This window comes from Anolis sagrei, chromosome 5 (genome assembly GCF_037176765.1).
Source record: "Anolis sagrei isolate rAnoSag1 chromosome 5, rAnoSag1.mat, whole genome shotgun sequence".
Lineage (NCBI taxonomy): Eukaryota > Metazoa > Chordata > Lepidosauria > Squamata > Dactyloidae > Anolis > Anolis sagrei.
In genome coordinates, this window is record NC_090025.1 from 200,405,122 (window position 1) to 200,429,692 (window position 24,571).

Below are 24,571 nucleotides of genomic sequence, written 5' to 3' on the forward strand. Positions count from 1 at the left end.
ATGGAGGCAACACCATCAAGGCCATCAACACCTGGGCCATACCTGTCATAAGAAACCTGTCATACCTGTCATAGGAAACCTGCTACAAAACAGGAGCTTTTTTGTTGAGTTCCAGAGAAGCAGATGGTGGAAACAGAAGAACGGCCTGCCTCAGGGGAGCGTGCTCGCTCCATCCATGTTGTAAACCGCAATGAGTCGCCGTTTTAGGCTGAGATATTAGCGGTATACAAGTGTACTAAATAAATAAATAAATAAATGTTCAACATCGACACAAATGACCAGCCACTGCCAGAAGGGACAGAGAGCTTCATCTATGCTGATGATCGTGCCATCACCGCTCAAGCAGGGAGCATTGAGATGGTTGAATAGAAGCTCTCTGAAGCTCTAGGTGCTCTTACTGCCTATGACAGGGAAAACCAACTGATCCCCAACCCATCTAAAACACAGACATGTGCCTTTCACCTTAAGAACAGACAAGCATCTGAGGATTATCACCTGGGAAGGAATCCCACGGGAGCATTGCAGCGCACCCAAATACCTAGGATGAGTCACTCTGGACCGTGCTCTGACCTTCAAGAAGCACTGCCTGAACATCAAGCAAAAAGTGGGTGCTAGAAACAACATCATACGAAAGCTGACTGGCACAACCTGGGGATCACAACCAGACACAGTGAAGACATCTGCCCTTGCGCTATGCTACTCTGCTGCTGAGTATGCATGCCCAGCGTGGAACACATCTCACCACGCTCAAACAGTGGATGTGGCTCTTAATGAGACATGCCGCATTATCATGGGGTGTCTGCACCCCACACAACTGGAGAAATCACACTGCTTAGCCGGTATTGCACCACCTGACATCCGCCGGGAAGTAGCAGCCAATAGTGAAAGGACCAAGGCAGAGACACCTCCAGCTCATCCCCTGTTTGGGTATCAGCCAGCACGTCAACGACTTAAATCTAGAAATAGTTTTCTAAGATCTACAGAGACACTCGCTGGAACACCTCAGCAAGTGAGAGTCCAAAAGTGGCAGGCTCAAACCCAGAACCCCAACCCATGGCTGATACCCAATGAGAGACTCCCCCCTGGGCACACAGAGGACTGGGCGACTTGGAAGGCGCTGAACAGACTGCGAAAAAACAACAGATGACCCAAAATGCAGACTGTGCGAGGAAGCTGAGGAAACCATGGAGCATCTCCTCAACTGCTGCAAGAAAATCACACAGATGGGCTACAAACAAAGACACAACTCTGTGTCCCAGATGATTCTCTGGAACTTCTGTCCCAAGGACCACCTGCCAGCAGCAAAAAATTGGTAAAGGGATCATAAACCCCCAAAGGTCGTGGATTTGAATGCAATATTCCTGCTTCTTGGCAGAATGGGGTTGGACTGGATGGCCCATGAGGTCTCTTCCAACTCTTTGATTCTAGGATTCTATGAAATGGACACGCAAAACTCCTGTGGGACTTTCAAATCCAGACTGACAAAGTTTTGGAACACAACACACCAGACATCACGATTGTGGAAAAGAAAAAAGTCTGGATGATTGATGTCGCCATGCCGGGTGAGAGTCACTTTTGAGGAAAAATAACAGGAGAAACTCAGCCGCTATCAAGACCTCAAAATCAAACTGCGAAGGCTCTGATTGCATCAACCAGTCCAGGTGGTCCCCGTGGGAATAATGGGCGCCCTGGGTGCCGTGCCAAAAGATCTCAGTCAGCATTTGAAAACAATAAACATTGAAAAAACATTGTAAAAGGCCACCTGACTTGGATCAGCGCACATCATTCGGAAATACATTACACAGTCCTAGGCGCTTGGGAAGGGTTCGACTTGTGATTTTGGGATACGAAATCCAGCAGAGAGATCTCGTTTGCTGTGCTTTTGTGTCAGTAAAATAATAATAATAATAATAATAATAATACCCCTTTCTTCCTGCAGAATAAAGGGAGGCGCAGAGAGGAACCCGACGCAAACAGGTGCGCGGCAAGAGGCCCGGAGCCAGGTCCGTGAGCGAGTGGCCGCGCGCCAGGAAAGCCTCTCGTCAGGAGCGCACCTGGAGGGAACCCAAATCCTCCGCAAACTACTTTGCATGCATGCGAACGCGCTGCCCTAGTTGCAAGGCTTGAGGCCTGCCATCCAACGGAAAGTAGAGCACCTTCGGGCAGCTCTTTCACCTGAGACGGGGGTGGGGAGGGGGAAGAGAGAGAGAGAGAGAGAGCCCTCCTGGTTCGGAGCCAGGCTTCGCTCTCTCACCTTCCAAGCAGTTACAGGGAAATGGAGGAACGGGGCGGCACTGCATCGCTATGGGCAGAGAAGGGCAAAAGGACAGAGAGAGGACCCTTTGTTTTCAATGGGGCCAAGTATAGGAGCATCGGAGCAGGGAAGGGGAACCCCCGCGCATCATTGCCCTGCCCCTGCCCTGCCCTCCCCGCCATCCAAGGCGACCAATGAGCAAGAGACGCAGGCTCCAGGCAGAGACGTGTGAGTTTTCGCTCTCGCACAATTGCGCTGTCTGTCATGACAGATCAACACAACTCCCTGGGCTCCCTCCTTCCTGCAAGGGAAGCCCATCCGCAAAGGAGGAGGAGGAGGAGGAGCTCCCAGGGGAAGCTCAGCGGACAGGGACCATCCTCGGGGCCAAATCTTCCCTTCTCCTTGGCCATTGGGGAGGACTCCCCCCCTCCACACACACACATATACAGGAAGTGTCTGGAGAACAAGCCCCATGAGGAGCGGCTTAGGGAACTGGGCATGTTTAGCCGGAAGAAGAGAAGGCTGAGAGGAGATATGATGATAGCCATGTATAAATATGTGAGAGGAAGCCACAGGGAGGAGAGAGCTGATCAAGGGTCTGGAGAACAAGCCCTATGAGGAGCGGCTTAGGGAACTGGGCATGTTTAGCCTGAAGAAGAGAAGGCTGAGAGGAGATATGATATCCATGTGTAAATATGTGAGAGGAAGCCACAGGGAGGAGGAGGAGGGAGCAAGCTTCCTTTCTGCTTCCCTGGAGATTAGGACGCAATGGAACAATGGCTTCAAACTACAAGAGAGGAGATTCCACCTGAACACGAGGAAGAACTTCCTGACTGTGAGAGCCGTTCAGCAGTGGAACTCTCTGCCCCGGAGGGAGTGTGGTGGAGGCTCCTTCTTTTGAAGCTTTTAAACAGAGGCTGGATGGCCATCTGTCAGGGGTGATTTGAATGCAATATTCCTGCTTCTTGGCAGAATGGGGTTGGGCTGGATGATGGCCCAGGAGGTCTCTTCCAACTCTTTGATTCTATGATTCTATGAAGTGGCTCATGGCCAGGCCGGGCCCACCCCAAGGACAGCCTTCCTCAACCTCGAGGAGGAAGCGCATCTCATTAGCCAAGCTCAATTAAAAAGGAGAAAATCAGCCGTCTTGAGCCGACCCAAAAAAAGAGCTCCATCTTAATCAATTTCCTTATCAAAACAGACTCCCTGCTGGAGCCACGTAATTGCAAGCCGGCCATTTTCACAAGGCTTGCGTGTGAGCGGGCCAAGAGCGTTGGCGAAAGTGGCACCACTGCCGTCCCCCCCCCCCCCCACACACACACACACACACACACCCCAAAACGTGGCGAGTGGGACAAGGACGGGCAAAGCCAGGCATGCCCACGCACCCCGAGACCCCCACCCACGGGTCTATCTCGCCCAGGCAGAGGAACCCCAGAGATGACGCAGTGGCCAGAGTGGTGAGCACTGGGACCTACCAAGCGGAGCAGAAAGTGGCCGTGGGAAAGGAGAGGGCAGCAGCCCAGTTCTCAAGTGGGCCGTGGTGGAGGGCCAGGTCATCATGGCCAGGACAGCTCGGCAGCTCAGCCAGGAGAGAAAGCACACAGAGCCTCCCCCAGGCATTTTTAAACACAGGCTGAGTGGCCATCTGTCAGGAGGGCTTGGAATCCCACTGGAGCATTGCAGTGCACCCAAATACCTGGGAGGAGTCACTCTGGACCGTGCTCTGACTTACAAGAAGCACTGCATGAACATCAAGCAAAAAGTGGGCGCTAGAAACAATATCATACGAAAGCTGACTGGCACAACCTGGGGATCACAACCAGACCCAGTGAAGACATCTGCCCTTGTGCTATGCTACTCTGCTGCTGAGTATGCATGCCCAGTGTGGAACACATCTCACCACGCTAAAACAGTGGATGTGGCTCTTATTGAGACATGCCGCATTATCACGGGGTGTCTGCGCCCTACACCACTGGAGAAATTACACTGCTTAGCCGGTATTGCACCACCTGACATCCGCCGGGAAGTAGCAGCCAATAGTGAAAGGACCAAGGCAGAGACATCTCCAGCGCATCCCCTGTTTGGGTATCAGCCAGCACGTCAACGACTTAAATCAAGACATAGTTTTCTAAGATCTACAGAGACACTCGCTGGAACACCTCAGCAAGCGAGAGTCCAAAAGTGGCAGGCTCAAACCCAGCACCTGATACCCAATGAGAGACTCCCTCCTGGGCACACAGAAGACGGGGCAACTTGGAAGGCGCTGAACAGACTGCGCTCTGGCACCACAAGATGCAGAGCCCACCTCAAGAAATGGGGCTACAAAGTGGAATCCTCGACATGCGAGTGCGGAGAAGAGCAAACCACTGACCACCTGATGCAATGCACCCTGAGCCCTTCTTCCACATGATGCACAAGGGAGGACCTTCTTGCGGCAACACCAGAGGCACTCCAAGGGGCCAGATACTGCTCAAAGGACATCTAATCCACTACCAAGCTTGCAAACTTTGTTTTGTGTCTGTTTGTTTGTTTTGTTTTGTTCTGTTAGAAATGTAATACAATGTTCTGGTTGCCCCTGACACGATAAATAAAGGAGGGCTTGGGATGTGTCCCTCCCTAGCTGAAGGAGGTCCAGATGGATGGCCCCTGGGGTCCCATTCCCCCCAGCTCTCCTGGAATTCTGTGGCGCAGAGACCCAGAGGCCTGGCCCTTGGTGGCCCACTTTGCAGGAGGGGAGACGCGGCAAGCGGGGGACATCAAGTGTGCAGGGGGAGGGGAGGGGAGGGGAGGGGAGGGGGGGGCGGGGGGCACAAAGCCCAGCTCAGCAGGACCCCCGCACTGGAGGAGCCTCCTTTCCCACATGCATCCAAGGCAGAAGCAGCACTCTCCAGAGAAGAAAGCCTCTCCCCCCCCCCCCCCCGCCAGCCTCCTCAATGCCAGCGCCAGCCCTCGCTTTGACCGGCCCAGCCCTTGATCTCCTCTGTTCTGGAAGAAGCCAATTAGGGTGTCACTGCGCCCGAGACACGGGTCAGCGCCTGCCGCACAAGGAAGGAAGGAAGAGAGGAAAGAAGGAAGGGCCTTTGGTGCATCACTAAGCGGGAAGCCACCTTTAATCAGACGGTTTAACAGGCTCTGAGGAGCCCAAAGAAGAAAGGTGGGAAGGAAAGGAGGAAGGAAGGAAGGAAGGAAGGAAGGAAGGAAGGAAGGAAGGAAGAAAAGAAGGAAGGAAGGAAGGAAGAAAGAAAAGAAGGAAGGAAGGGAGGGAGGGAGGGAGGGAGGGAGGGAGGGAGGGAGGAAGGAAGGAAGAAAAGAAGGAAGGAAGGAAGGAAGGAAGGAAGGAAGGAAGGAAGGAAGGAATCATAGAATCATAGAATCAAAGAGTTGGAAGAGACCTGGTGGGCCATCCAGTCCAACCCCATTCTGCCAAGAAGCAGGAATATTGCATTCAAATCGCCCCTGACAGATGGCCATCCAGCCTCTGTTTCAAAGCTTCCAAAAAAGGAGCCTCCACCACACTCCCTCCGGGGCAGAGAGTTCCACTGCTGAACGGTTCTCACAGTCAGGACGTTCTTCCTCATGTTCAGAAAAGAAGGAAGGAAGGAAGGAAGGAAGGAAGGAAGGAAGGAAGGAAGAAAAGAAGGAAGGAAGGAAGGAAGGAAGAAAAAAAGGAAGGAGGGAAGAAAAGAAGGAAGGAAGGAAAAAAGGAAGGAAGGAAGAAAAGAAGGAAGGAAGGAAGGAAGAAAAAAGCAAGGAAGGAAGGAAGGAAGGAAGGAAGAAAGGAAGGAAGGAAGGAAGGAAGGAAGAAAGGAAGGAAAGAAGGAAGGAAGGAAGGAAGGAAGGAAGGAAGGAAGGAAGGAAAGAAGGAAGGAAGGAAGAGAAAAGAAGGAAGGAAGGAAGGAAGGAAGGAAGGAAGGAAGGAAGGAAGAAAGAAAAGAAGGGTGGGAGGGAGGGAGGGAGGGAGGGAGGGAGGGAGGAAGGAAGGAAGGAAGGAAGGAAGGAAGGAAGGAAGGAAGAAAAGAAAGAAGGAAAGAAGGAAAGAAGGAAAGAAGGAAGGAAGGAAGGAAGGAGGAAAAGAAGGAAGGCTCTCGTGCCCCTCCAGCCCCACGGGTGCTCCCCATCCCGATCTGGGGCTGGCCGGACAAGGGACGAGGCCCAAAGATAGAACAGGTGGCCAAGCAAGGAGACCTGCCACTCCTGGCTGGTCTCTCTTTCAACCAGGCACCAGGTAGCCAGAGAGACATAGAACACAGAGTTGGAAGAGACCACGGGGGAGACCTAGTCTCAGACCCACACACACACCGCGGACGGTCTTTCCTCGGGGGTCGGCTTCCAAAGGGAGCACAAGCACCTGGGGACCAATTGCGGCCTGATTGCCGCTGCCGGCATGCCGTTGTGGCCGATCCCTGTGATTCCAGGTATGCACAATTTTACGAGTGGAGACCTCTGATTTTAGGGAATTTTGCAGCGTGAAATTTGAGCAACATCATCTTACTGAGGAGGGAGGGAGGGGGGCACAGGGAGGCGTCCTGGACCTCCGAAACCCCGGATCAGGCCAGCCGGGCCCCCCTGTGCAATGGTGCTCAGGAAGCCCCGGGACCCTCCCTCCCCTGCAAGGCACTCCCCCTCCCCAAAGAGAAAGAGGGGGCCAAGGGCGGGGGCCACGCTGGACTCCTTCTCCTCTTGCCAGCCCCCTCCTTCCTTGGGCCTCTGAGCCGCCACCATCGCCACAAATTAGTGAAGCTATTTGTCTTGTCAGATTGTGTTACACATCGGAGGCACTTGTGAGATAATCAGCGGAGGCACGGCCGACCAACCGTTCACGGCCCCCCAGGGAGACCCTCCGCCAGAGGAAGGGGAGCGGCAGCAGCCGACATTCGTGCCTCGGAGGGAAGCCGGACCCCCAATGCCCCCACGAGGACCACCAGGAAGGGAGGGAAGAAGGAAGGGAGGTTGGTTCTGCGTGTGGTCTGAGAGGGAGGGAGGCAGGCCAGCGATGATAGAGAGGAGATTCCACCTGAACATGAGGAAGAACTTCCTGACTGTGAGAGCCGTTCAGCAGTGGAACTCTCTGCCCTGGAGTGTGGTGGAGGCTCCTTCTTTGGAAGCTTTTAAACAGAGGCTGGATGGCCATCTGTCAGGGGTGATTTGAATGCAATATTCCTGCTTCTTGGCAGAATGGGGTTGGACTGGATGGTGGCCCAGGAGGTCTCTTCCAACTCTAGGATTCTAGGATTCTATGATATGGATGCAGCCTTTGAGAGGTCCAGCTGCCCCTCCGCCATCAGACTGAGCCAGGACGGACTGGGGCAGCGCCCCACAAGAAAAGGCTCAGCTCCTAGACCACAGAGCTGAGGGACCCCCAGAGACACTGATCAGGACAGGGTCTTCCACTGCCCAGAGAAGGAGACCCAAGCATCTGGTGGTCCTCACTGAGTAAAGTCCCTCAAGAAGTTTCTCCTGACGTTCCCCTGAGATCTATGATCCCCTGGGACTTGCCCTCTTGTAATTGAAACACGAGACCCGGATGGAGAACATTGAGGGTGTAAAGGGGGTCACCACACCACCCCTCCCTCAGCCCACCTTGCCTCCCCACCTGAACCGGCTGGGCTCCTTCCCTCACTCCCCGGGAGATTTGCTCCCCGTCCCCTTTCTGCCCAAACCGGCTCCCAACTTGTCTCATAGAATCATAGAATCAAAGAGTTGGAAGAGACCTCATGGGCCATCCAGTCCAGCCCCATTCTGCCAAGAAGCAGGAATGTTGCATTCAAATCACCCCTGACAGATGGCCATCCAAACTCTGCTTAAAAGCTTCCAAAGAAGGAGCCTCCACTACACTCCCTCCGGGGCAGAGAGTTCCACTGCTGAACGGCTCTCACAGTCAGGAAGTTCTTCCTCATGTTCAGATGGAATCTCCTCTCTTGTAGTTTGAAGCCATTGTTCCGCGTCCTAGTCTCCAAGGAAGCAGAAAACAAGCTTGCTCCCTCCTCCTCCCTGTGGCTTCCTCTCACATATTTATACATGGCTATCATATCTCCTCTCAGCCTTCTCTTCTTCAGGCTAAACATGCCCAGTTCCCTAAGCCGCTCCTCATAGGGCTTGTTCTCCAGACCCTTGATCATTTTAGTCGCCCTCCTCTGGACACATTCCAGCTTAGAGTCAATCTCTCTCTTCAATTGTGCTGCCCAGAATTGGACACAATATTCCAGGTAAAGTGGTCTAACCAAAGCAGAATAGAGCATGGGGAGCATGACTTCCTTAGATCTAGACACTAAGGACTCAGACACTAAGGATCCCTCCTTGATTCTTAAGACAAGGAACCCAGAAAGGGACACGGAACTCAGACTGGATCCTGACTAGGACAACACATAGGAAGGCGGTTCCTTCCCATATCAAGGAAAGTAGGCTTCAATTAACATCACAGGCTAAATGATTAGTTGCCCTTTGCTGCAGCGCCAACAATAATGCCTGGGTCCTTCTTCCGCGTAGTTCTGCTGAGCCAAGCATCCTCCACCCTACACTTGTGCAGGTGGACGTTTTGCAGATGAAATGGAGGTCCCTTTGTTCTAGATTCCAAAGACTGGCAAGTCCACCCCTTCTCTCTCCCTGGTGCAGACCCTAGGCAGGAGCTGGCCTCTGGTGACCGCCCCCCCGAGCAAAGAGCCAAGCCCACCCCCACGCCCCAATGTGACGGAAGGGGAGCTGGCACCACCCCCAAGACCAGGTCCAAGGGGAGCCCTGAAATCCCAGGCACCCTCCCCAACACACAAAGAGAGACGGGGGGGGGGGGGTGGCAAGAGGGGTGATCTGCCTGCCAGAGAAAGAGGAGGGGGCTTCCTGCCAGAGGAGAGGCTGAGCCAGATGCCGCAGAGCAGCCACCACATTTCAATGGATGCAAAGGGTGCCCAGGGACAGCGCAGAGAAAGGGTGCCCCCCCTCCTCCCCAAAACCAATCCAGGGAAAGAAGGAAGGAAGGAAGGAAAGGAAGGAAGGAAGGAAGGAAGGAGGAGGCGGAGGACGGGGAGGGGGCTCAGTCCTGCTGCCTCTCCCCCTCCATCCATCCACGCAGCCATCTCTCTGCACAGGCCATGGGGTGCCCTCCCAGCCGGGAAATTGATTTCTGCCCCCCCCTCCGGCGGCTACGTGGGACTCCACTCGGGAACGACTGAGGAGGGACCCATTCCAGGCAAGCAGGCAGGCAGGCGGGCGGGCAATCACAAGCGCCTCCAAGAGAATTCAATTTATCGGATGCTGGTGCGAGCCCAGCAGGGAGCCCCCCCCCCACGCTTACCCCACCCACCCACATGACTGCAAGAGGATGCCACGCCACCAACAGCATTGAGGACACCCCCATACGACCCCCCCCCCAGCTGACAGTGTCCCAGGACCAAAGTCACCTGTCCCGGGAGCACAGGCACAGGTGAAGCCATTCCCTCAAAACCAGATTCTCTGAGCAGCCGTGGCTGCTTAACTCCACACAGGTGCGCAAGCAGGCTTTGCAAGTGGGCTGGCCTCAGAGTCAAGGCAAAGCAAAGGTGTGCAGGTGTCGTTCCCACAAGGAAAGTGGCACACAATGTGCAGAGATAGGCACCACAGAGCCTGGCCTGCCACCCCAAGGCACTTTCACAACAATGAGGGCCTTTCTCTAGCAAAGGAGGACCCCCCCCCCCCCGCGCTGACCAAAAGGTTGTCAGTTCGAATCCAGGGAGCGGGGTGAGCTCCCTTCTGTTAGCTCCAGCTCCCCATGCAGGGACATGAGAGAAGCTTCCCACAGGATGGTAAAACATCCAGGTGTTCTCGGGCAACATCCTTGCAAACAGCCAATTCTCTCTCAGCAGAAGCGACTTGCAGTTTCTCAAGTCATCCCTGACACACACAAAAACCTAGCAGATGGAATAATCTCTCCAAAAGCAATCCGAGGCACAAAGAGATCCAGTTTGGAGGTGAAATAAAGCCAGTTCTGTGTGTGTTCCTCCCTGGTGGGATGGGGTTGGGGTTGGGCTGGGTGGCCCTTGGGGGCCTCTTCCAACTCTAGGCTTCTATAGTCTTGCAGGAGATGCAGTAGCAGCAATCCCACAGGCCTCCCAGTAATCCACTGGCCACGCCATGGTTTTCCCCGTGGTCTCTCAGGGCAGGGGCCGGCCTTTCCCCTCTTCTGATGATAGCCAGCCTTCAGCACTCGGAGGGAAGCCCTGGCCCTTGAGCGTTCCAGCTGGAGGTCAGCTGTGACCTGCAGTGCTGCAGAATTTGAAGTGGGTGAAAGGGAGAAATGTGCCAATTGGAAGGTGCATCAAGCCAACCCCGACCGAGACCGCCTTTCACCTGGAAACCCATGCCCTCCTCACTGCGGGAGAAGATGCAGGTCAAGAACAGGGCTCCACAGTCACCTATGGACCCATCGCCAGGACACCGAACTTGGAGGACCATCAGCCTCGGACTACGATGGATCACCTAAGTAAGTAAAGTTCCCTGGGCTCCATCCGATTCCTCACCAGGCCTGGCCCTGCTTAACTTCCAAGGCCAGGGAGCCTTTGGGGCCTTTTGTGGCCCTTGCGCCATCTCCCGGAGGGACACCTGGGCATCCATGTGGCGCTCGACTCCAAACACAGCCGGCCTCCCGGGCTCTTCTCCCTCAGGTGGACACTTGAGACACGAGAGAGAGAGAGGGGGGGGGATGCCAACCAGACACTCGACCACCGACCGACCACAGTCTCCACAGAATTCCAGAATCATAAGAGGGAAGAAGCCCCTCACAGGAAGGCACCATCCGAGCACCCCCAGGAGATGCCCATATCCAGCCCCTGCTGAAAAGCCTCCAGAAGAGGAAGGAGATGCCACCAGGCTCCCAAGCAGCAGGCAAGCCCAAGGCCAAACAGCTCTACGCACCTGGAAAGACTTCTTCATCCTCAGGTGGAACCTCTCTTCCTTCCATTAGAATCCTAGAGTTGGAAGAGACCTCCTGGGCCATCATCCAGTCCAACCCCATTCTGCCAAGAAGCAGGAATATTGCATTCAAAGCACCCCTGACAGATGGCCATCCAGCCTCTGCTTAAAAGCTTCCAAAGAAGGAGCCTCCACCACACTCCGGGGCAGAGAGTTCCACTGCTGAACGGCTCTCTCTCACAGTCAGGAAGTTCTTCCTCATGTTCAGGTGGAATCTCCTCTCTTGTAGTTTGAAGTCCTTGCTCCATTGCGTCCTAGTCTCCAAGGAAGCAGAAACCAAGCCTGCTCCCTCCTCCTCCCTGTGGTTTCATCTCACATATTTATACATGGCTCTCATCATATCTCCTCTCAGCCTTCTCTTCTTCAGGTTAAGCATGCCCGGCTCCTTAAGCCGCTCCTCATAGGGCTTGTTCTCCAGACCCTTGATCATTTTAGTTGCCCTCTTTCTCTGGACATGTCAATATCTCTCAATTCTGTGGTGCCCAGAATTGGACACAATATTCCAGGTAAAGTGGTCTAACCAAGGTGGAATAGAGGACGGGGAGCATGACTTCCCTAGATCTAGACACTAGGCTCCTCTTGATGCCTGAGGCCAAAATCCCATTGGCATTTTTTGCCGCCACATCACATTCCTGGCTCATGTTTAACCCGTTGTCCACGAGGACTCCATGAATTGTATTGTCGAAGGCTTTCATGGCTGGAATCACTAGGTTCTTGTGGGTTTTTTCAGGCTATAGAGCCATGTTCGAGAGGCATTTCTCCTGACGTTTCGCCTGCATCTATGGCAAGCACCCTCACACCTCTGAGTGCGGGGCCCGGCTCTTTCTGGAGCCTAACCCACCAGCAACTTGGCTGCAATTGGGCCTTTGTGCCTGTCTTGGAACATCCATGTAAACAGCCCCCCCCCCCTTGGTTGGCACTACCCGGCACGTGCCGCAGCAGCAAGGGAGAGCGGCTGGGAAAGGACCAACTCCTCGCTCGTCACGGAGGGTCCCACGCAGGGACACGGAGAGTGGGAAGGCTCTGGCACGCACTCCAGAGAGAGCTTCCCGAAAGAGCAGCGCTCACTCGCTCTTCATAGAATCCTAGAATCCTAGAGTTGGAAGAGACCTCATGGGCCACCCAGTCCAACTCCATTCTGCCAAGAAGCAGGAATGTTGCATTCAAATCACCCCTGACGGATGGTCATCCAGCCTCTGCTTCAAAGCCTCCAAAGAAGGAGCCTCCACCACACTCCCTCCGGGGAAGGCAGAGAGTTCCACTGCTGAACATTTCTCACAGTCATAGAATCCAAGAGTTGGAAGAGACCTCATGGGCCACCCAGTCCAACCCCATTCTGCCAAGAAGCAGGAATATTGCATTCAAATCACCCCTTATCTTCCTGGATAAGGAAGTGCCAGGTTGCCATGACAGGAAAGCCCGTCTTGCAGAGCAGCATCAGCCATTCTGAGGCACCCAGGCCGAGAGCACACGCCCTCCAGAGCAGGCCTGCTCCCACGGCCAGCACCCCACTCTGCCCTGTGCCCACAAAAGGGACACCCTCAAATTATTATTATTTATTATTTCTGGTACTTTTACCCCGCCCTTCTCAACCCCCGGAGGGGGACTCAGGGCGGCTTACAAAGAAGGCAGAATTCGATGCCTATACATAATAATACATAGTATACAGAATATAAAAACAATATACAGAATGTAATTAAAACGATCATCACAGATTAAAAACATCAACAACCGGTGCATAACACATTATATAAAATATCATAAAGTATTATTATTATCAAATCCGCACAGAATCATAGAATGATAGAGTTGGAAATGTGGCCATCTAGTCCAGCCCCCCACCATCATGTGGGAAAAGCCCAATCAAGGTACCCCAGACAGATGGCCATCCAGAGTAAGAGGTCGTCCAGAAAAGCCGCTTTCCATTTTCTCAATACGTGCCATGGCCTGATACATCAAACATCCTACAAGCCCCTTGACCTTCTCCCAGGCCAAGCATACTCCTAGCTGAAGGATGGACACGACTGGCGCAAACAACAAGGGGAGGCAGCACCCAGTTCTGGTCAAAGCAATCCAAGGAGGACCAACTGGGAGGTGGCCAGAGAAAGGTCAGAGAAAGGCCAGAGAAGGGCCACCAGGATGGTCCAAGGCCTGGAAGCCATTGATCCCAATAAGGAGCGGCCGAGGGAGGTGGGGGCGTTTGGCCCAAGGAAGAGAAGCAAATTGTATTGGCCAGAGCTGGACACAGGCCTAGTCCACAAGTGGTCTGAGAAGAGGACTTCCCTCAATCTAGACACTAGTGTTGTCAATGCACCACAGAATCGCATTGGCTTTCCGAGCTGCTGCCTCACCCACTTGGCTCATGTTCGGTGTGCGGTCCTGTTTCCAAACCAGGCATCATTTATTTATTTCGAGCATTTCTACCCCACCCTTCTCAACCCCCATTTCTGTGCGTTGCCTTTTGATCACACATGTCATACCATACATCCTTTCATGATGGAGGTCATTGTGTTGGTTTTGGCCAATCGGCTCTCCAATCTGTGAAGTCCATTTTGGATCCTGGTTGTGTATTCGCTCTGCCTCCCAATTGGAGGCCGTCTGCAAATGTGATCAGCAAGTCTGTCCCATACTTTTGGGGGATCCTGCTTGGGATGGTCTCCCCTCACGGCCATGGGGGGGGGGGGGTCAGAGTTGGGAGGGGCTTGTTGGAAGGTGCTGCTGGGACTGCCAGGGAGTGAATGGAGGGATCCCCATGGAGGGATGCCCATAACAGCCAAGAGCCCACAGGAATACTGGTCAAGGCACCACCAGGCAAAGCAACGGGGGGGGGGGGGGGTCCTTTTACCGCTTCCATTTTCCAAGCCTCTTTGATCCCCACAGAAGGGCACTAGGGAGGGGAGGGTCAACCTGCTTGCGTCCGGCTGTGCGTGTGTGCTCGGGGGCAGCCGCACGGACCACCAACGCGCTGGGCTTGCTTGACCTGCTGGGCGAGGCTGCCGCACCTCAAGTTGCTAATTCCTCCTCTGTTGCTATGGAGACGATGCCAGTCTCACCTATTCCCTCCTTGCGCTGCTGCGGCGCATTGTCCTCCCTTCCTTCCTTCCTTCGGCTTCTCTCTTCCTGGAATCTCAGGGCTTGTTCTCTTCCTGCGGCTCAAAATCACCGGCTGGGGCCTCAATGGATGGTATCGGTGCTGCCTGCCACGTTGGAGTGCTGTGGGTGGGAAGGGAGCTCTGCTCCCCCGCCGGACACACGCCGAAATCCGGCTCCCACCACCACCACCACCACCCCACGGCCACAGAGGCCTATTGAATGCACACGGCACAAAGCGGGACAGGCAGAGGAGCCAGGCTGGCCAAGGAGGCTGGCAATGGCTTCAAACTACAAGAGAGGAGATTCCATCTGAACCTGAGGAAGAACTTCCTGACTGTGAGAGCCATTGTTCAGCAGTGGAACTCTCTGCCCCGGAGGGAGTGTGGTGGAGGCTCCTTCTTTGGAAGCTTTGGAGCAGAGGCTGGATGGCCATCTGTCAGGGGTGCTCTGAATGCAATATTCCTGCTTCTTGGCAGAATGGGGTTGGACTGGATGATGGCCCAGGAGGTCTCTTCCAACTCTAGGATTCTAGGATTCTATGATTCTAAGTGGGCAACGGCCCGGGCCTGACCTGCCCGCTCTGCGGCGCCACTCCGGCCCCACCAAGGCTCTCCCTTTGATCCGCTGGCCACTCAGAAAGTCCCACCAGTCCTCCTTGGCCACGGCCCTCCCGCTTCCTAGGACTGCGGCCTCTCCTTCTGGGCAGATTCTGCTGCAGTTCCAACCAGAGAGACAAGGCTGGGGGTTTCCTCTGCTCAAAAGGATGTCATGTGGTGGCAAAAAAGCCAATGGGATTTTGGCCTCAGGCATCAAGAGGAGCCTAGTGTCTAGGTCCAGGGAAGTCATGCTCCCCATGCTCTATTCTGCCTTGGTTAGACCACACCTGGAATCACATTGTGTCCCATTCTGGGCACCACAATTCAAGAGAGAGATTGACTCTAAGCTGGAATGTGTCCAGAGGAAGGCGACTCAAATGATCAAGGGTCTGGAGAACAAGCCCTATGAGGAGCGGCTTAAGGAGCTGGGCATGTTTAGCCTGAAGAAGAGAAGGCTGAGAGGAGATATGATAGCCATGTATAAATATGTGAGGGAAATATGTCATACGGAGGAGGGAGCAAGCTTCCTTTCTGCTTCCCTTGAGACGAGGACGCGATGGAAGAATGGCTTCAAACTACAAGAGAGGAGATTCCACCTGAACATGAGGAAGAACTTCCTGACTGTGAGAGCCGTTCAGCAGTGGAACTCTCTGCCCCAGGGGGAGTGTGGTGGAGGCTCCTTCTTTGGAAGCTTTTAAACAGAGGCTGGATGGCCATCTGTCAGGGGTGATTTGAATGCAATTTTCCTGCTTCTTGGCAGAATGGGGTTGGACTGGATGGTGGCCCAGGAGGTCTCCTCCAACTCTTTGATTCTAGGATTCTATGAAAAGCAGGCGGATCTTCAAGCATGACCCGGAGCCTCCCTTGGCTGTGCCAGGACCAGAAACTCAGTCCCGGGCCGCTCTCCATGGGCCCAGAGCTGTGGGCAATACAGCTTCTCAGGGGCAAGGGGCAAAGGGGACGCTCCTTCGGCCACCTCCTCCTCCTCAAGCAAAGGTGCTCAGAAGAGGTGGCAGGAGAGGAGGGCCAGCCGTGGAAGAGGGCAGGTGGAATCACAGAATCCTAGAGTTGGAAGAGACCTGGTGGGCCATCATCCAGTTCAACCCCGTTCTCTCAAGATGCAGGGAAATTGCATTCAAAGCACCCCCAATAAATGGCCATCCAGCCTCTGTGTAGAAGCCTCCAAAGAAGGAGCCTCCACCACACTCTGGGGCAGAGAGTTCCACTGCTGAACAGCTCTCTCTCACACTCAAGAAGTTCTTCCCCATGTTCAGGTGGACTCTCCTTTCTTTCCTGTAGTTTGAAGCCATGGCTCCATTGCCTCCTAGTCTCCAGGGCAGCAGAAAGGAAGCTTGCTCCCTTCTCCCCTCTGACATCTTCCCTTCACCTCTTGATCCCTGGCCCTCATCCTGTCTCCTCTCTGCCTTCTCTTTTGAAGGCTAAACATGCTCAGCTCTTCAAGCCGCTCCTCCTAGGACTTGTTCTCCAGACCCTGGATCATTTGAGTCACCCTCTTCCTCTGGACACAGTCTTCCAGCTGAGAGTCAACCTCTCCCTTCAATTGCCATATGCAAAATTGGACACAGTGTGGTTCCAGGTAACGTGGTCTGACCAAGGCAGAATGGGGCATGGGGAGCAGGACTTCCCTGGATCTCAGCTCCTCTTGATGCAGGTCAACATCCCATTGGCTTCTTCAGCTGCTGAATCCCATTCCTGGCTCCTGTGCCCCTTCCTTCCTCCCCACGAGGACTCCAAGATTTTTTCCACATGTTCTGCTCTCGAGCCAGGCCTCGTCGTCCCCCCTTCTGTCTCTCTGCGTTTTCTTTTTTCTGCCTCAGTGGAGTCTCTTGCATTTGTCCCTCTTAGAATCATAGAATCCTAGAATCATAGAGTTGGAAGAGACCTCCTGGGCCATCATCCAGTCCAACCCCATTCTGCCAAGAAGCAGGAATATTGCCTTCAAATCACCCCTGACAGATGGCCATCCAGCCTCTGCTTAAAAGCTTCCAAAGAAGGAGCCTCCACCACACTCCGGGGCAGGGAGTTCCACTGCTGAACGGCTCTCACAGTCAGGAAGTTCTTCCTAATGTTCAGGTGGAATCTCCTCTCTTGTAGTTTGAAGCCATTGTTCCATCGCGTCCTAGTCTCCAAGGAAGCAGTAAACAAGCTTGCTCCCTCCTCCTCCCTGTGGCTTCCTCTCACATATTGATACATGGCACTCATCATATCTCCTCTCAGCCTTCTCTTCTTCAGGCTAAACATGCCCAGCTCCTTAAGCCGCTCCTCATAGGGCTTGTTCTCCAGACCCTTGATCTGCTCCCTCCTCCCTGTGGCTTCCTCTCACATATTTATACATGGCTATCATATCTCCTCTCAGCCTTCTCTTCTTCAGGCTAAACATGCCCAGCTCCTTAAACCGCTCCTCATAGGGCTTGTTCTTCAGACCCTTTATCATTTGAATCGCCCTCCTCTGGACACATTCCAGCTTAGAGTCAATATCTCTCTTGAATTGTGGTGCCCAGAATTGGACACAATACTCCAGGTAAAGTGGTCTAACCAAAGCGGAATAGAGCGTGGGGAGCAGGACTTCCCTAGATCTAGACACTATGCTCCTCTTGATGCCTGAGGCCAAAATCCCATTGGCTTTTTTTGCCGCCACATCTTGAACTTCATTGTGTTCGTTTTGGGCAATCATCTCTTTCATCTGTGGAGATCGTTTTGACTTCTGCTCCCATCTTCTGGAGTCTTAGTTCTCCCTCTCTGTTTGGCCCTGTCTGCAAACTTGATCGTCCTGCCTTCTCACCCTTCGTCTCAGTCATGAATGAAGATCCTGAGCAGGACCGGGCCCAGGACGGAACCCTGCGGATGGCACTCCACTCATCACTTCTTTCCAGGAGAAAGAGGAGGAAGCCTTGGGGAGAATTATCCTCTGGATTCGTTCACTTAACCAATTCCAGCTCCACCTCACTGTAGTTTTGCCTTGCCCACACTGGACTGGTTAGTTTGATCCTTCCCTGGGAAGTGGAGGGGGGTCTTCTCCTGCCCCTGGAAACTGCCACCACGGCCTTGCTCTCAATCCCTGATGGCGAAGAGGAAGCGGTCCCGCAGCCCTGCAGCCCTTGGCCGTCCCTGCCGCGTGACAACCAGCCGTCTAAGAAGGCCAAGCAGGAAGCGGGGGAGGGGGAGGGGGAGGGGGAGGCCCACCGGTGAGAGGCCACCCCTGCATCCCTTCTCCGCCGGGCTGGTGGTCAGTTGCCCGGACGTGATCCGGCTCCTCTTCCTCCTCTTGCTGCTGCTCCATCCGCTGCCTGTCTGCTGGGCTTCTTGGAAAGCGGTCCGGCCTGCAATTAAATATTGACGAGTCGGCATCTGCCGCTGGCGCTGTGGATGCCGCTTCCGCTGCTCTGCTGCCGGGGAGCCCTGGCACCTGGCCCGACTTCTGCGCCCCAAGACCCGGCTCAGCGGGCGCAGCGCGGGCGTCGGCAGCCACCGCTCGGCATTTCACAGCGCCGTGCGCTCCGCCGGCCGAGTGTCAGGTCTGGGGCCGCCGCCACCGCCGGCTCCGTTACGCGACACGCGGGCAACTCCTGTGATCCTTGTAACGCCATTTAGCTGAGGCGTGCGCTCCGATCGGCTGGCGGCCCCCTCCTCATTAATCTTTCATTGCTCCACAAGTTCCCTCACGCCGCTTTGTGCAACCGCTCCTAATCTGGCTCAGGCAAACTGGGCAACTGGCAGGAGGGCCCGGGCCCCTCACGGCAGAGCCCGAGAGAACGGGAAATATATTATTATATAACTTTATTTGTACCCCGCTAGCATCTCCCGAAGGATTCGATGCGGCTTACACAGGCCGAAGCCCCAAAACACAATACAACAATACAATAACTAAAGCAAATTAAAACAGTTAAGCAGAAAACAATAACAACACCAATACAACAAGACACTATTAAAACTGGGCCGGCCAGAGCAGGGTACAGGGTTAAAAGTGCTGATGTGGCGGGAGGGATGTAGGATTATAAAGTAGGTGCAGTGTGCAGTGATCTTGGTTCTACTAAAGTGCTTCTAGGACTTGGTGCTGGAGGTTCCTAATCTGAAAAGGCACGTCGGAACAGCCAGGTTTTCAATTCCTTCCTGAAGACTGCCAATGTAGGGGCTTGTCTAAGATCTTTCGGGAGGGCGTTCCAAAGTCAGGGGGCCACCACAGAAAAGGCCCTGTCTCGTGTCCCCACCAAGCGCGCTTGCAACACAGGCGGAATCGCGAGCAGGGCCTCTCCAGATGAACGAAGTGAACGCGTGGGTTCGTAAACGGCGATGCGGTCACGCAGGTAGGATGGTCCCAAACCGTTCAGGGCTTTGTAGGTCAGCACCTGCACCTTAAATTGGGCTCGGAATATAAACGGCAGCCAGTGGAGCTCCTTGAACAGGAGGGTTGACCTCTCTCTGTAATGAGCCCCGGTTAACATCCTGGCTGCTGCCCGTTGGACCAGTTGGAATTTCCGAGCCGTCTTCAAGGGCAGCCCCATGTAGAGTGCATTGCAGTAATCCAATCTAGAGGTGACCAAGGCATGGACCACCCCGGCCAGATCAGCCTTCGCGAGGTACGGACGCAGCTGGCGCACGAGTCTCAGTTGTGCAAAGGCCCTCCTGGACACCGCTGACCCCTGAGCCTCAAGTGTAAGCGATGAGTCCAGGAGGACTCCCAGACTGCGGACCTGTGGCTTCAAGGGGAGTGTAACCCCGTCCAGCACAGGTAGCCACCCTATACCCTGGTCCGGTTTGCGATCGACCAGGAGGACCTCTGTCTTGTCGGGATTGATCTTCAGCTTGTTCCTCCTCATCCAGATAGACACAGCGGCCAGGCACTCGTCCAGCACCCGAGAGGAAAGAGTCTGAGCGTGCATCCCTGCTCCACAGGACCCAGGCCCCGGCCCAAGATGCCACTCTGCCGCCATTTGGACCTTGGAGCTCTAGGACCCGGGCAGAGAGAGTGCGCCCCCACATCCTCTGCACTCCCAAAGTCAGGGCTCTCCACCAGAAGGGGGGCTGGCATCTCAGGGCAACACGGCCCACTTGGGTCTGCAATGCTTGGCACGTCCGCATCCCTGCCCTGCTGACCCACGCAGTCCCATGCAGAGCTAACTCACAGGCCCCGGGCCAGCGGGGATGTCACAGGCCCTCGGCCCACCCCTGCCCATCATCACCAGCCGCACCCCCAGAAAGAAATCCATGGCCCTCCTCCTCGGGCTGTCCTTCCAAGAGCACAGAGTCCTGGGATCCCTGCTCACGGGATGGACATTTGTTTTTTGTCATGTCAGGAGCGACTTGAGAAACTGCAAGTCGCTTCTGGTGTGAGAGAATTGGCCGTCTGCAAGGGCGTTGCCCAGGGGACATTGCCTGGATGAACTGATGTTTTTATCATCCTTGTGGGAGGCTTCTCTCATGTCCCCTTCGCATGAGGAGCTGGAGCTGATAGAGGGAGCTCACCCGCCTCTCCCCGGATTCGAACCTGCGACCTGTCGGTCTTCAGTCTTGCCGGCACAGGGGTTGAACCCACTGTGCAAGTGGGGGCTCCTACGGGATGGGCTGAAGGGGTGCAAGCAAGGCACGTCCTCCCCCCCCTCCTCCTGACCCTCCCCCTCCCCACCACCCCTTGACTTCTCCCCACATTTCTCCTTCGGGCTGCTCGCACACGACAATCATCGCAAGATGGTGAATACTGTTAACAACACGAAGACAAAGTGAAACAGGTGCTTCAACATGGCTTCCAAGACTCCAAAGCGTCCAAGTGAGTGAGTGAGTGAGTGTGTGGGTGAGTGCGTGGGTGGGTGAGTGGGTGGGTGAGTGGGTGGGTGAGTGAGTGGGTGAGTGGGTGAGTGGGTGAGTGGGTGGGTGAGTGGGTGGGTGGGTGGGTGAGTGGGTGGGTGGGTGGGTGAGTGAGTGGGTGGGTGGGTGAGTGGGTGGGTGAGTGAGTGAGTGGGTGGGTGAGTGGGTGGGTGAGTGGGTGGGTGGGTGAGTGGGTGAGTGAGTGGGTGGGTGGGTGGGTGGGTGAGTGGGTGGGTGGGTGAGTTGAGTGGATGGGTGGGTGAGTGGGTGAGTGGGTGGGTGAGTGGGTGAGTGGGTGGGTGGGTGAGTGGGTGGGTGGGTGGGTGGGTGAGTGGGTGGGTGGGTGGGTGGGTGAGTGGGTGAGTGGGTGGGTGGGTGAGTGAGTGAGTGGGTGGGTGAGTGAGTGGGTGAGTGGGTGAGTGAGTGAGTGGGTGGGTGAGTGGGTGGGTGAGTGAGTGAGTGGGTGGGTGAGTGAGTGGGTGGGTGAGTGAGTGGGTGAGTGGGTGGGTGAGTGAGTGGGTGAATGAGTGGGTGGGTGAGTGGGTGGGTGAGTGAGTGAGTGGGTGGGTGGGTGCGTGGATGGGTGAGTGGGTGGGTGGGTGGGTGAGTGGGTGGGTGGGTGAGTGAGTGGGTGGGTGAGTGGGTGGGTGAGTGAGTGAGTGGGTGGGTGAGTGAGTGGGTGAGTGAGTGGGTGAGTGAGTGGGTGGGTGAGTGAGTGGATGGGTGGGTGGGTGAGTGAGTGGGTGAGTGAGTGGGTGAGTGAGTGAGTGAGTGAATGGGTGGGTGAATGGGTGGGTGGGTGGCCCAATAAGCGAGGCCAGTGGCAAGAGAGGGAAGGGGCAGCCATTCCGACAGGCCAGGACGATGGCCAAAGCGAAGAGAGGACCCAGCCCCCAGCGGCCCCCACAGCCCCTTCCAATCTCCCGGCCTGTGGGTGTGGGCAGTGCCCGCCAGGCGCGCAGACACGTCGCTGAGAAGAGCGGCTGTCCTCTTTGCAGAAGGAAGGGAAGCGCTTCCTCCTGGAAGCCAAGGCTGGTAGTTGTTAAAGCCTTCTGCGACTGGAGACCTCATGAACAGCTATTTTTAAACCTGCAAGAAGAATAATCTGCAGTTCCCGCAGAGGCAGGCAGACGGGGACCCAGGAAAGCGCCCGCCTCGCAGGACCCACACAAAGCCAGGGGGTGGGGGGGGATCAACTGGGGGGGGACCGACTGCCTGGCTCAGCACTCCTCTTGCAGGGCCAACGACCACCACCACCCTTGCCTTCCTTGCCACAGAAGCCAACTGCTGGCCCAATGCAACCAGGAAGGCGGGGGGGTTGTCTTGCTAACCTGTGAACAGGCCTCCCCACCCACACATCCACACATGCATGGACACAGTTTTGGCCCCTCCGCAATGGTAGCCGCAGCAGAGCGAGGAAGGCAAGCGTGGCTAGCGGTGGCAGGCGCTCCGAGGGAAGGCACTGCGGCAAGGCCAGGCGGAGAGATCCTCTCCGAGGGGGGCTCCCGGTCCCACATAAATATCTCCATAATCAGGTGACAGGGACGGGAATCGGCGGACGCTACTCTTTAATGGAGTCGGATAAAATACGGCTCTTCCTGCCCAGATGCGCCTGGTCACAGCACTGCCTCCAAGGCTGGGGGTTGCAGGGAGAGAGGGAGGGGGGAAGAGGGGGGCGCATGGCTCCATTGGGCCTCATTATCTGCAGCAGCAGCAGCAGGAGACCCCCTCGCGCCCCCCCCCCCCCTCAAGAGGATGCCCCTCCAATGTTTGAGCAAGGCTCACACGCCCCATCTCTCAGCCAAACAGGGAATGGGCTCTCAGGCTGCAAAAGAGGGAGAGTCTGGGGGGGGGGGGCATCAAGACTGTCCTCCTAGGGGGAGGGGGCTCCCTCGTCCCCCTCCTCAAGAGGATGCCCCTCCAATGTTTGAGCAAGGCTCGCACGCCCCATCTCTCAGCCAAACAGGGAATGAGTGAGCAGGCTCTCAGGCTGCAAAAGAGGGAGAGTCTTGGGAGGGGGGGGGGCATCAAGACCGTCCTCATAGGGGGAGGGGGCTCCCTCGTCCCCCTCCTCAAGAGGACGCCCCTCCAATGTTTGAGCAAGGCTCGCACGCCCCATCTCTCAGCCAAACAGGGAATGAGTGAGCAGGCTCTCAGGCTGCAAAAGAGGGAGAGTCTTGGGAGGGGGGGGGGCATCAAGACCGTCCTCATAGGGGGAGGGGGCTCCCTCGTCCCCCTCCTCAAGAGGACGCCCCTCCAATGTTTGAGCAAGGCTCGCACGCCCCATCTCTCAGCCAAACAGGGAATGAGTGAGCAGGCTCTCAGGCTGCAAAAGAGGGAGAGTCTTGGGAGGGGGGGGGCATCAAGACCGTCCTCATAGGGGGAGGGGGCTCCCTCGTCCCCCTCCTCAAGAGGATGCCCCTCCAATGTTTGAGAAAGACTCGCACGCCCCCGTCTCTCAGCCAAACAGGGAATTAGTGAGCGGGCCCTCAGGCTGCAAAAGAGGGAGAGTCTTGGGAGGGGGGGGGCATCAAGACCGTCCTCATAGGGGGAGGGGGCTCCCTCGTCCCCCTCCTCAAGAGGATGCCCCTCCAATGTTTGAGCAAGGCTCGCACGCTCCGTCTCTCAGCCAAACAGGGAATGAGTGAGCGGGCTCTCAGGCTGCAAAAGAGGGAGAGTCTTGGGAGGGGGGGGGGCATCAAGACTGTCCTCATAGGGGGAGGGGGCTCCCTCGTCCCCCTCCTCAAGAGGACGCCCCTCCAATGTTTGAGCAAGGTTTGCACGCCCCGTCTCTCAGCCAAACAGGGAATGAGCGAGCGGGCGCTCAGGCTGCAAAAGAGGGAGAGTCTTGGGTGGGGGGGCATCAAGACCGTCCTCATGGGGGGAGGGGGCTCCTGCTGCCCTGCCTGAGGAGTGGGCAAGGGGGGGGGGCGCTCCAAGAGACTCCTGAGCTGGGAACCCCTTTGCAGCGGAGAGTGCGGCTGTCGGGAGAAGGGAGGGAGGCAGCCGGGCGTTCTGATGGGATTTCCAGTTTGTCAGTTTCCATCTCCAGCACCAGCGCACTGGGAGCCATTGGCACTGGCGGGGAGGGGGCCGGAGATGTCTCTCATTTGCCTCGCTTGACATCTCTCTCCAATGCTCGCCCTCCCTTCAAAGGCGGCCGCACAGAAGTTGTCCAACTGCCCAACGCGGACAGCCACTCCTGGCTTGCTCCAGGCAGGAGAGAAAGGCCGCAGGAGCCATGCTGGGGATGACCAACTGGGCCAAGCGGGTCTCTCACACAACCCCTTCCCATTCAAAGCCATCTCCCCATTTTGCTGTGGGGAGCTCCCTCAGGCACAGCAGCCCCCTTTTCATGGCGAGGCAGTGGGTGGAAGCCCCCCCCCCCGCCCTCCCTCCAAAATGAACATAGAACAGTGTGCATCATTGGGTTGTTGTAGGTTTTTTCAGGGTATACGGCCATGTTCTAAAGGCATTTTCCCCTAACGTTTCGCCTGCATCTATGGCAAGCACCCTCAGAGGTAGCCATAGATGCTTGCCATAGATGCAGGCGAAACGTCAGGAGAAAATGCCTTTAGAACATGGCCCTATAGCCCAAAAAAACGTACAGCAACCTAGTGATTCCGGCCATGAAAGCCTTCGACAATACAATGTGCATCATGTTGTTCTCTAAGAAACTATGAAGCACGCATGAGCCAATCCCACCGTCAATGCAACACACAGGATCAACAAAGCAGGTCCTTCAAAGGTAGATTTGGACCTGAGAGAAAAGCAGGTGAGTATCAGCGCTTCCCTCAGAGCCTCCAGTGGCGCAGTGGGTTAAACCCCCCCCCATGCCGGCAGGACTGAAGACTGACAGGTC

General features: G+C 55.6%; 1 protein-coding gene across 1 annotated transcript in view; it reads right to left on the minus strand.

Annotated features, from left to right (window-relative positions):
• Positions 1-24,571, minus strand: part of SND1 (staphylococcal nuclease and tudor domain containing 1) — a 245,016-nt gene that overhangs the window by 170,224 nt on the left and 50,221 nt on the right. The gene's annotated exons all lie outside the window — the stretch shown is intronic.